The sequence below is a fragment of the Podarcis pityusensis genome (assembly GCF_964106645.2).
Source record: "Podarcis pityusensis genome assembly, contig: HAP1_SCAFFOLD_255, whole genome shotgun sequence".
In the NCBI taxonomy this organism is placed as follows: Eukaryota; Metazoa; Chordata; class Lepidosauria; order Squamata; family Lacertidae; genus Podarcis; species Podarcis pityusensis.
In genome coordinates, this window is record NW_028293220.1 from 33,552 (window position 1) to 45,945 (window position 12,394).

Genomic DNA, 12,394 nt, shown 5'->3' on the forward strand with positions numbered 1-12,394 from the left:
CTTCAGTGGGTTTGCTCTGTGCAGAATTGCAAATGGTGGGTAAAAGGAGAACCTGCCTCAGCCTCTCATCACTGAAGGGTTTCTTTCTCTTTGGGGCTCTTTAGCTGCTCAGCTGCCGTCTGGAGGTCTATCCCTGTGAAGATACACTGGAGCGGCTCCTCAACTGGCTGGAACACGACTACCTGCAAGTCCGGAAGCTCAGCGTCAGAGGGATATCCCTGCTTCTGGACTCTGACATGGCAAGTGATGCTCAGAGGGAGGGAGGGGGGGGGTACAGATCTTGATTCTAATCATGGCCCAGCACTCTTTTGCTGGCACAATACTGAAGGGCCTGTGCTAAAAGGCATGAGGCCTTTCAGACCTTTGAAAAGATTCTCTCTTTTGTGTAGGACCCTTCGCTTCTGCGGCTCTTGCTGCTGGATTCCCTCTCTTATGTAGAAGCTGATGTCCTCCCAGAATTGATAGAGCTGGTAGACCAAGCCTACCATTCCAGGGAGCTGGAAGAGGAAGACCTGAATATGCTGGCAGAAACCTACTGCGGCCTGGCTGCCCATGTGAGTATGAGGGGAAACATGACATCACACCCGGTGGTGGAGGAATGCTTTGGAAGAGGAAGGGTGGGGTTTAGACTGGCATGCAGCGGAGATGTTCTGGCTTCAGGAGGGTGTTCCTCTGGAAAGTGATCTGATGAGAAACACAACCTCTGATATTTTCTGCCTATAGGAGGAAGCCTCCGTCCGGGCATCAGCCATCGAACATCTGGGGCTGCTTCGGGGCTGGGTGAGAGACCAAAGACTTCCCATTACAACAACAGAAGAGGAAGCCATTCACAAACTGCTTGTGGTCCTCATTCACCTCGAAGATGAGGACGAAGTGGCCAAGGTGAGGGCCAAAGAGGTGGACTTATGCAGTAGGAGGGAGGGATTGTTCTCAGGAGCTTCCGAGACTATGTACTGCAATTTGTAACCCTCTTCTCTTCTTGTGTTGCAGGCCGCAAGGAGGGCTCTTTCCCATCTAGCCCCAGAAGTCAAGGGGTGGGCTCGTTCCAACAAATTTAGCCTCCACTTTGCTCTCCACCAGGCTGCCAAGCATATGGTAAGGTCCCTGCTCTCAAGACCCGGAGAGCAGGCAGAGGGCAGCAAAGGCTCTCTGCCATCTTCTGCCCATCCTGCGGCACAACGAAGGTAAGACTGGAAGAATGCATCCCAGCATGGGGTGGGGGTGAGCAAGACCCAAACTAACCCTTTGGCTTTCCTTTGCAGAGACACTGGCAGGAACGTTAAGGAACCAAATACTTATCCCCAGAGCTGAGAAGGTCCTCAAATCCACCGGAGGACCGGTTCCTGAACTGTTCGTGAATAATTGTTACCCTCTTGCCAGGGTAAGTCGCTGTCTCTCAAGCCACATGTTCTGGGTTCTGCAGAGGCAGCACCTGGGCTTTCTGCTCCCCAGCCCTGCCCTGTGGGCATCTCTGACCTTCCTCTCTCGCTTCGGGTCTTTGGCGCCTTTCTCCCTGCGGAGCAGCTCTTGGAGGCCATGTGCTTCCTGGCCAGAGACCTGGTTGTCGAGAGCAGCTTCAACCCACTGGATATCTCCCACTTACTGCAAGATTTCATCAAGCAGTTTGGCGGCACAAAAGTGGAGGTAAGGCGTCTGCAAAGGTAGGAGAGAAGAAGATTCTCTGCTTGGTGTAGGGGAGGCCACCTCATGCCATTGGGTGGCCAGGACACATGTTAGTTGAGAGGGGCCTGGCAATGTCAGGACAAGAACCTCAGCCGAGGGTCCTGAGAAACATGGGTTCAGGAATGGGGAATTCTCCTCCTTCTGGCGCCCTGGAGCTGCCTGGGTCCAATACTCCCCAGGACCCTGAGTGGTACCTTGGAAGGAAGAGGCTGTGGTGGCACAGGTCAAGGGTCCCTCTTTCAATGAGGGATGGAGGGATCCCGCCTGCAGACAGCCCCGCTTCCTTGTACTCTCCAAGCAACTCTCTCCTTTTCTCTGACAGGTGAAGGTGCTGCTGGAGGCCTTCTGTAAGATCAGCCAGGGGCCTACAGCGGAAGGCAGAAGTATGGCCGTCTTCTCGTTGTCCATCTTGTCGCACCACCACCTGGCGAAAGTGGTGCAATATCTCCTCCAGTTTCTCTTCGGGTATGGAGCCCTCCAGGTTGTACTGGGCTAAGGGGAAGGTTGGCAAGCTGCAGGGCTTGCTCAGAAAGCCCTTGCTGCCATTTCCTCTCTCTGGAGCATGGCAGCAAGCAGAAGGCTTGAATCTGACCATTGCTTTTGTTTTTGCATTCACAGAGACTTTGAGAGAGTTTGGAAGGAGGTTTTAGCATCGTCCGATCCAGAAAAGCTAATCCATCTCATGGCCAAGCAGATTTACCAAAGCCCCTTGGTGGAATCTGCCACCAAAGTGGTAAGGACCAACCACCTGCTTTCTGGCTTCCTTCTTCCCAGGGTAATATCGAGGGGTTCCTGTATTCTGCAGAAAAGCAGAGAAAGTGACTTGCACCCCTCTCTCTTCCAGCAACATCTCACCAGCCTGTTACACGCCATCCTCAGGATGGAGGACTACAAGGCAGCTGTGCGCCACAACTTCCCACAGCTGCTGATCGCTCTCCTGGGGATGGTTATCAACTTCCACTATGATCAGGAATTCCTCGGGTGAGTAGTGTGATGCAAAGGGACCAATGAAGTCCTTTCCCCTTCAACCTCGGGGGGTTTCCAGTCCAGCTTGGTTTTCCAAGGGAGGCTCTCCTTCAGGCGGCTGCTAGGGAGGAAGGACGGGGAAAGAATTTGAGTGTGTGCCAATGACCCTCCTGGTAAAACTGGTCTTGCTTTGGTTCCAGAGGGGCTAAGGAAGTTCTGCACCTCCTTCTTGGCACCACTGGAGAGCAAGTGGAGGCGGCCATCGTTGACCAACTTTTCTGCCGGGAGACTTTCAGCCAGGGGTTGTCTGCCATGGTGAGGTAAGAGGAAGAACGCGGTGACCTTCCCCAGTGGTCTGGCAAACGGAGCTGAAGGCACGGGATCGGACTGTGCCCCTGTTTGCTTCCTGCAGTGTCTTTCCCTTCCTTACCAAGATCTGCTTCTCCATTTCAGAGCTGTCGGAAAGCGACGCTGGTGGATCCCTCCCATGGTGGAAAGCATCATCGCTGCTCTCGGGGACCAGGATTTTGCCGGGATGCCACAAGTCGCGGCAGCTATCTACATCGAGGTGAGGGGGACTGACGCGGGAGGAAATGGGTGCAGCAAGGAGGTCCTGGCTTGGTTTCTGCCGAGTGTTGGGCTACTTTGAGCCTAAGGACTGTTGCCTGTTTTAGCGCTCCTCAGAGTAGACCCATTGGATTTGATGTACATGGCAAACTTTGGTCCATTCACTTCAGTGGGTTTGCTCTGTGCAGAATTGCAAATGGTGGGTAAAAGGAGAACCTGCCTCAGCCTCTCATCACTGAAGGGTTTCTTTCTCTTTGGGGCTCTTTAGCTGCTCAGCTGCCGTCTGGAGGTCTATCCCTGTGAAGATACACTGGAGCGGCTCCTCAACTGGCTGGAACACGACTACCTGCAAGTCCGGAAGCTCAGCGTCAGAGGGATATCCCTGCTTCTGGACTCTGACATGGCAAGTGATGCTCAGAGGGAGGGAGGGGGGGGGTACAGATCTTGATTCTAATCATGGCCCAGCACTCTTTTGCTGGCACAATACTGAAGGGCCTGTGCTAAAAGGCATGAGGCCTTTCAGACCTTTGAAAAGATTCTCTCTTTTGTGTAGGACCCTTCGCTTCTGCGGCTCTTGCTGCTGGATTCCCTCTCTTATGTAGAAGCTGATGTCCTCCCAGAATTGATAGAGCTGGTAGACCAAGCCTACCATTCCAGGGAGCTGGAAGAGGAAGACCTGAATATGCTGGCAGAAACCTACTGCGGCCTGGCTGCCCATGTGAGTATGAGGGGAAACATGACATCACACCCGGTGGTGGAGGAATGCTTTGGAAGAGGAAGGGTGGGGTTTAGACTGGCATGCAGCGGAGATGTTCTGGCTTCAGGAGGGTGTTCCTCTGGAAAGTGATCTGATGAGAAACACAACCTCTGATATTTTCTGCCTATAGGAGGAAGCCTCCGTCCGGGCATCAGCCATCGAACATCTGGGGCTGCTTCGGGGCTGGGTGAGAGACCAAAGACTTCCCATTACAACAACAGAAGAGGAAGCCATTCACAAACTGCTTGTGGTCCTCATTCACCTCGAAGATGAGGACGAAGTGGCCAAGGTGAGGGCCAAAGAGGTGGACTTATGCAGTAGGAGGGAGGGATTGTTCTCAGGAGCTTCCGAGACTATGTACTGCAATTTGTAACCCTCTTCTCTTCTTGTGTTGCAGGCCGCAAGGAGGGCTCTTTCCCATCTAGCCCCAGAAGTCAAGGGGTGGGCTCGTTCCAACAAATTTAGCCTCCACTTTGCTCTCCACCAGGCTGCCAAGCATATGGTAAGGTCCCTGCTCTCAAGACCCGGAGAGCAGGCAGAGGGCAGCAAAGGCTCTCTGCCATCTTCTGCCCATCCTGCGGCACAACGAAGGTAAGACTGGAAGAATGCATCCCAGCATGGGGTGGGGGTGAGCAAGACCCAAACTAACCCTTTGGCTTTCCTTTGCAGAGACACTGGCAGGAACGTTAAGGAACCAAATACTTATCCCCAGAGCTGAGAAGGTCCTCAAATCCACCGGAGGACCGGTTCCTGAACTGTTCGTGAATAATTGTTACCCTCTTGCCAGGGTAAGTCGCTGTCTCTCAAGCCACATGTTCTGGGTTCTGCAGAGGCAGCACCTGGGCTTTCTGCTCCCCAGCCCTGCCCTGTGGGCATCTCTGACCTTCCTCTCTCGCTTCGGGTCTTTGGCGCCTTTCTCCCTGCGGAGCAGCTCTTGGAGGCCATGTGCTTCCTGGCCAGAGACCTGGTTGTCGAGAGCAGCTTCAACCCACTGGATATCTCCCACTTACTGCAAGATTTCATCAAGCAGTTTGGCGGCACAAAAGTGGAGGTAAGGCGTCTGCAAAGGTAGGAGAGAAGAAGATTCTCTGCTTGGTGTAGGGGAGGCCACCTCATGCCATTGGGTGGCCAGGACACATGTTAGTTGAGAGGGGCCTGGCAATGTCAGGACAAGAACCTCAGCCGAGGGTCCTGAGAAACATGGGTTCAGGAATGGGGAATTCTCCTCCTTCTGGCGCCCTGGAGCTGCCTGGGTCCAATACTCCCCAGGACCCTGAGTGGTACCTTGGAAGGAAGAGGCTGTGGTGGCACAGGTCAAGGGTCCCTCTTTCAATGAGGGATGGAGGGATCCGCCTGCAAACAGCCCCACTTCCTTGTACTCTCCAAGCAACTCTCTCCTTTTCTCTGACAGGTGAAGGTGCTGCTGGAGGCCTTCTGTAAGATCAGCCAGGGGCCTACAGCGGAAGGCAGAAGTATGGCCGTCTTCTCGTTGTCCATCTTGTCGCACCACCACCTGGCGAAAGTGGTGCAATATCTCCTCCAGTTTCTCTTCGGGTATGGAGCCCTCCAGGTTGTACTGGGCTAAGGGGAAGGTTGGCAAGCTGCAGGGCTTGCTCAGAAAGCCCTTGCTGCCATTTCCTCTCTCTGGAGCATGGCAGCAAGCAGAAGACTTGAATCTGACCATTGCTTTTGTTTTTGCATTCACAGAGACTTTGAGAGAGTTTGGAAGGAGGTTTTAGCATCGTCCGATCCAGAAAAGCTAATCCATCTCATGGCCAAGCAGATTTACCAAAGCCCCTTGGTGGAATCTGCCACCAAAGTGGTAAGGACCAACCACCTGCTTTCTGGCTTCCTTCTTCCCAGGGTAATATCGAGGGGTTCCTGTATTCTGCAGAAAAGCAGAGAAAGTGACTTGCACCCCTCTCTCTTCCAGCAACATCTCACCAGCCTGTTACACGCCATCCTCAGGATGGAGGACTACAAGGCAGCTGTGCGCCACAACTTCCCACAGCTGCTGATCGCTCTCCTGGGGATGGTTATCAACTTCCACTATGATCAGGAATTCCTCGGGTGAGTAGTGTGATGCAAAGGGACCAATGAAGTCCTTTCCCCTTCAACCTTGGGGGGTTTCCAGTCCAGCTTGGTTTTCCAAGGGAGGCTCTCCTTCAGGCGGCTGCTAGGGAGGAAGGACGGGGAAAGAATTTGAGTGTGTGCCAATGACCCTCCTGGTAAAACTGGTCTTGCTTTGGTTCCAGAGGGGCTAAGGAAGTTCTGCACCTCCTTCTTGGCACCACTGGAGAGCAAGTGGAGGCGGCCATCGTTGACCAACTTTTCTGCCGGGAGACTTTCAGCCAGGGGTTGTCTGCCATGGTGAGGTAAGAGGAAGAACGCGGTGACCTTCCCCAGTGGTCTGGCAAACGGAGCTGAAGGCACGGGATCGGACTGTGCCCCTGTTTGCTTCCTGCAGTGTCTTTCCCTTCCTTACCAAGATCTGCTTCTCCATTTCAGAGCTGTCGGAAAGCGACGCTGGTGGATCCCTCCCATGGTGGAAAGCATCATCGCTGCTCTCGGGGACCAGGATTTTGCCGGGATGCCACAAGTCGCGGCAGCTATCTACATCGAGGTGAGGGGGACTGACGCGGGAGGAAATGGGTGCAGCAAGGAGGTCCTGGCTTGGTTTCTGCCGAGTGTTGGGCTACTTTGAGCCTAAGGACTGTTGCCTGTTTTAGCGCTCCTCAGAGTAGACCCATTGGATTTGATGTACATGGCAAACTTTGGTCCATTCACTTCAGTGGGTTTGCTCTGTGCAGAATTGCAAATGGTGGGTAAAAGGAGAACCTGCCTCAGCCTCTCATCACTGAAGGGTTTCTTTCTCTTTGGGGCTCTTTAGCTGCTCAGCTGCCGTCTGGAGGTCTATCCCTGTGAAGATACACTGGAGCGGCTCCTCAACTGGCTGGAACACGACTACCTGCAAGTCCGGAAGCTCAGCGTCAGAGGGATATCCCTGCTTCTGGACTCTGACATGGCAAGTGATGCTCAGAGGGAGGGAGGGGGGGTACAGATCTTGATTCTAATCATGGCCCAGCACTCTTTTGCTGGCACAATACTGAAGGGCCTGTGCTAAAAGGCATGAGGCCTTTCAGACCTTTGAAAAGATTCTCTCTTTTGTGTAGGACCCTTCGCTTCTGCGGCTCTTGCTGCTGGATTCCCTCTCTTATGTAGAAGCTGATGTCCTCCCAGAATTGATAGAGCTGGTAGACCAAGCCTACCATTCCAGGGAGCTGGAAGAGGAAGACCTGAATATGCTGGCAGAAACCTACTGCGGCCTGGCTGCCCATGTGAGTATGAGGGGAAACATGACATCACACCCGGTGGTGGAGGAATGCTTTGGAAGAGGAAGGGTGGGGTTTAGACTGGCATGCAGCGGAGATGTTCTGGCTTCAGGAGGGTGTTCCTCTGGAAAGTGATCTGATGAGAAACACAACCTCTGATATTTTCTGCCTATAGGAGGAAGCCTCCGTCCGGGCATCAGCCATCGAACATCTGGGGCTGCTTCGGGGCTGGGTGAGAGACCAAAGACTTCCTCTTCTCTTGTTGTAATGGGAAGTCTTCACAAACTGCTTGTGGTCCTCATTCACCTCGAAGATGAGGACGAAGTGGCCAAGGTGAGGGCCAAAGAGGTGGACTTATGCAGTAGGAGGGAGGGATTGTTCTCAGGAGCTTCCGAGACTATGTACTGCAATTTGTAACCCTCTTCTCTTCTTGTGTTGCAGGCCGCAAGGAGGGCTCTTTCCCATCTAGCCCCAGAAGTCAAGGGGTGGGCTCGTTCCAACAAATTTAGCCTCCACTTTGCTCTCCACCAGGCTGCCAAGCATATGGTAAGGTCCCTGCTCTCAAGACCCGGAGAGCAGGCAGAGGGCAGCAAAGGCTCTCTGCCATCTTCTGCCCATCCTGCGGCACAACGAAGGTAAGACTGGAAGAATGCATCCCAGCATGGGGTGGGGGTGAGCAAGACCCAAACTAACCCTTTGGCTTTCCTTTGCAGAGACACTGGCAGGAACGTTAAGGAACCAAATACTTATCCCCAGAGCTGAGAAGGTCCTCAAATCCACCGGAGGACCGGTTCCTGAACTGTTCGTGAATAATTGTTACCCTCTTGCCAGGGTAAGTCGCTGTCTCTCAAGCCACATGTTCTGGGTTCTGCAGAGGCAGCACCTGGGCTTTCTGCTCCCCAGCCCTGCCCTGTGGGCATCTCTGACCTTCCTCTCTCGCTTCGGGTCTTTGGCGCCTTTCTCCCTGCGGAGCAGCTCTTGGAGGCCATGTGCTTCCTGGCCAGAGACCTGGTTGTCGAGAGCAGCTTCAACCCACTGGATATCTCCCACTTACTGCAAGATTTCATCAAGCAGTTTGGCGGCACAAAAGTGGAGGTAAGGCGTCTGCAAAGGTAGGAGAGAAGAAGATTCTCTGCTTGGTGTAGGGGAGGCCACCTCATGCCATTGGGTGGCCAGGACACATGTTAGTTGAGAGGGGCCTGGCAATGTCAGGACAAGAACCTCAGCCGAGGGTCCTGAGAAACATGGGTTCAGGAATGGGGAATTCTCCTCCTTCTGGCGCCCTGGAGCTGCCTGGGTCCAATACTCCCCAGGACCCTGAGTGGTACCTTGGAAGGAAGAGGCTGTGGTGGCACAGGTCAAGGGTCCCTCTTTCAATGAGGGATGGAGGGATCCCGCCTGCAGACAGCCCCGCTTCCTTGTACTCTCCAAGCAACTCTCTCCTTTTCTCTGACAGGTGAAGGTGCTGCTGGAGGCCTTCTGTAAGATCAGCCAGGGGCCTACAGCGGAAGGCAGAAGTATGGCCGTCTTCTCGTTGTCCATCTTGTCGCACCACCACCTGGCGAAAGTGGTGCAATATCTCCTCCAGTTTCTCTTCGGGTATGGAGCCCTCCAGGTTGTACTGGGCTAAGGGGAAAGTTGGCAAGCTGCAGGGCTTGCTCAGAAAGCCCTTGCTGCCATTTCCTCTCTCTGGAGCATGGCAGCAAGCAGAAGGCTTGAATCTGACCATTGCTTTTGTTTTTGCATTCACAGAGACTTTGAGAGAGTTTGGAAGGAGGTTTTAGCATCGTCCGATCCAGAAAAGCTAATCCATCTCATGGCCAAGCAGATTTACCAAAGCCCCTTGGTGGAATCTGCCACCAAAGTGGTAAGGACCAACCACCTGCTTTCTGGCTTCCTTCTTCCCAGGGTAATATCGAGGGGTTCCTGTATTCTGCAGAAAAGCAGAGAAAGTGACTTGCACCCCTCTCTCTTCCAGCAACATCTCACCAGCCTGTTACACGCCATCCTCAGGATGGAGGACTACAAGGCAGCTGTGCGCCACAACTTCCCACAGCTGCTGATCGCTCTCCTGGGGATGGTTATCAACTTCCACTATGATCAGGAATTCCTCGGGTGAGTAGTGTGATGCAAAGGGACCAATGAAGTCCTTTCCCCTTCAACCTCGGGGGGTTTCCAGTCCAGCTTGGTTTTCCAAGGGAGGCTCTCCTTCAGGCGGCTGCTAGGGAGGAAGGACGGGGAAAGAATTTGAGTGTGTGCCAATGACCCTCCTGGTAAAACTGGTCTTGCTTTGGTTCCAGAGGGGCTAAGGAAGTTCTGCACCTCCTTCTTGGCACCACTGGAGAGCAAGTGGAGGCGGCCATCGTTGACCAACTTTTCTGCCGGGAGACTTTCAGCCAGGGGTTGTCTGCCATGGTGAGGTAAGAGGAAGAACGCGGTGACCTTCCCCAGTGGTCTGGCAAACGGAGCTGAAGGCACGGGATCGGACTGTGCCCCTGTTTGCTTCCTGCAGTGTCTTTCCCTTCCTTACCAAGATCTGCTTCTCCATTTCAGAGCTGTCGGAAAGCGACGCTGGTGGATCCCTCCCATGGTGGAAAGCATCATCGCTGCTCTCGGGGACCAGGATTTTGCCGGGATGCCACAAGTCGCAGCAGCTATCTACATCGAGGTGAGGGGGACTGACGCGGGAGGAAATGGGTGCAGCAAGGAGGTCCTGGCTTGGTTTCTGCCGAGTGTTGGGCTACTTTGAGCCTAAGGACTGTTGCCTGTTTTAGTAACAATTATTCACGAACAGTTCAGGAACCGGAGTAGACCCATTGGATTTGATGTACATGGCAAACTTTGGTCCATTCACTTCAGTGGGTTTGCTCTGTGCAGAATTGCAAATGGTGGGTAAAAGGAGAACCTGCCTCAGCCTCTCATCACTGAAGGGTTTCTTTCTCTTTGGGGCTCTTTAGCTGCTCAGCTGCCGTCTGGAGGTCTATCCCTGTGAAGATACACTGGAGCGGCTCCTCAACTGGCTGGAACACGACTACCTGCAAGTCCGGAAGCTCAGCGTCAGAGGGATATCCCTGCTTCTGGACTCTGACATGGCAAGTGATGCTCAGAGGGAGGGAGGGGGGGTACAGATCTTGATTCTAATCATGGCCCAGCACTCTTTTGCTGGCACAATACTGAAGGGCCTGTGCTAAAAGGCATGAGGCCTTTCAGACCTTTGAAAAGATTCTCTCTTTTGTGTAGGACCCTTCGCTTCTGCGGCTCTTGCTGCTGGATTCCCTCTCTTATGTAGAAGCTGATGTCCTCCCAGAATTGATAGAGCTGGTAGACCAAGCCTACCATTCCAGGGAGCTGGAAGAGGAAGACCTGAATATGCTGGCAGAAACCTACTGCGGCCTGGCTGCCCATGTGAGTATGAGGGGAAACATGACATCACACCCGGTGGTGGAGGAATGCTTTGGAAGAGGAAGGGTGGGGTTTAGACTGGCATGCAGCGGAGATGTTCTGGCTTCAGGAGGGTGTTCCTCTGGAAAGTGATCTGATGAGAAACACAACCTCTGATATTTTCTGCCTATAGGAGGAAGCCTCCGTCCGGGCATCAGCCATCGAACATCTGGGGCTGCTTCGGGGCTGGGTGAGAGACCAAAGACTTCCTCTTCTCTTGTTGTAATGGGAAGTCTTCACAAACTGCTTGTGGTCCTCATTCACCTCGAAGATGAGGACGAAGTGGCCAAGGTGAGGGCCAAAGAGGTGGACTTATGCAGTAGGAGGGAGGGATTGTTCTCAGGAGCTTCCGAGACTATGTACTGCAATTTGTAACCCTCTTCTCTTCTTGTGTTGCAGGCCGCAAGGAGGGCTCTTTCCCATCTAGCCCCAGAAGTCAAGGGGTGGGCTCGTTCCAACAAATTTAGCCTCCACTTTGCTCTCCACCAGGCTGCCAAGCATATGGTAAGGTCCCTGCTCTCAAGACCCGGAGAGCAGGCAGAGGGCAGCAAAGGCTCTCTGCCATCTTCTGCCCATCCTGCGGCACAACGAAGGTAAGACTGGAAGAATGCATCCCAGCATGGGGTGGGGGTGAGCAAGACCCAAACTAACCCTTTGGCTTTCCTTTGCAGAGACACTGGCAGGAACGTTAAGGAACCAAATACTTATCCCCAGAGCTGAGAAGGTCCTCAAATCCACCGGAGGACCGGTTCCTGAACTGTTCGTGAATAATTGTTACCCTCTTGCCAGGGTAAGTCGCTGTCTCTCAAGCCACATGTTCTGGGTTCTGCAGAGGCAGCACCTGGGCTTTCTGCTCCCCAGCCCTGCCCTGTGGGCATCTCTGACCTTCCTCTCTCGCTTCGGGTCTTTGGCGCCTTTCTCCCTGCGGAGCAGCTCTTGGAGGCCATGTGCTTCCTGGCCAGAGACCTGGTTGTCGAGAGCAGCTTCAACCCACTGGATATCTCCCACTTACTGCAAGATTTCATCAAGCAGTTTGGCGGCACAAAAGTGGAGGTAAGGCGTCTGCAAAGGTAGGAGAGAAGAAGATTCTCTGCTTGGTGTAGGGGAGGCCACCTCATGCCATTGGGTGGCCAGGACACATGTTAGTTGAGAGGGGCCTGGCAATGTCAGGACAAGAACCTCAGCCAAGGGTCCTGAGAAACATGGGTTCAGGAATGGGGAATTCTCCTCCTTCTGGCGCCCTGGAGCTGCCTGGGTCCAATACTCCCCAGGACCCTGAGTGGTACCTTGGAAGGAAGAGGCTGTGGTGGCACAGGTCAAGGGTCCCTCTTTCAATGAGGGATGGAGGGATCCCGCCTGCAGACAGCCCCGCTTCCTTGTACTCTCCAAGCAACTCTCTCCTTTTCTCTGACAGGTGAAGGTGCTGCTGGAGGCCTTCTGTAAGATCAGCCAGGGGCCTACAGCGGAAGGCAGAAGTATGGCCGTCTTCTCGTTGTCCATCTTGTCGCACCACCACCTGGCGAAAGTGGTGCAATATCTCCTCCAGTTTCTCTTCGGGTATGGAGCCCTCCAGGTTGTACTGGGCTAAGGGGAAAGTTGGCAAGCTGCAGGGCTTGCTCAGAAAGCCCTTGCTGCCATTTCCTCTCTC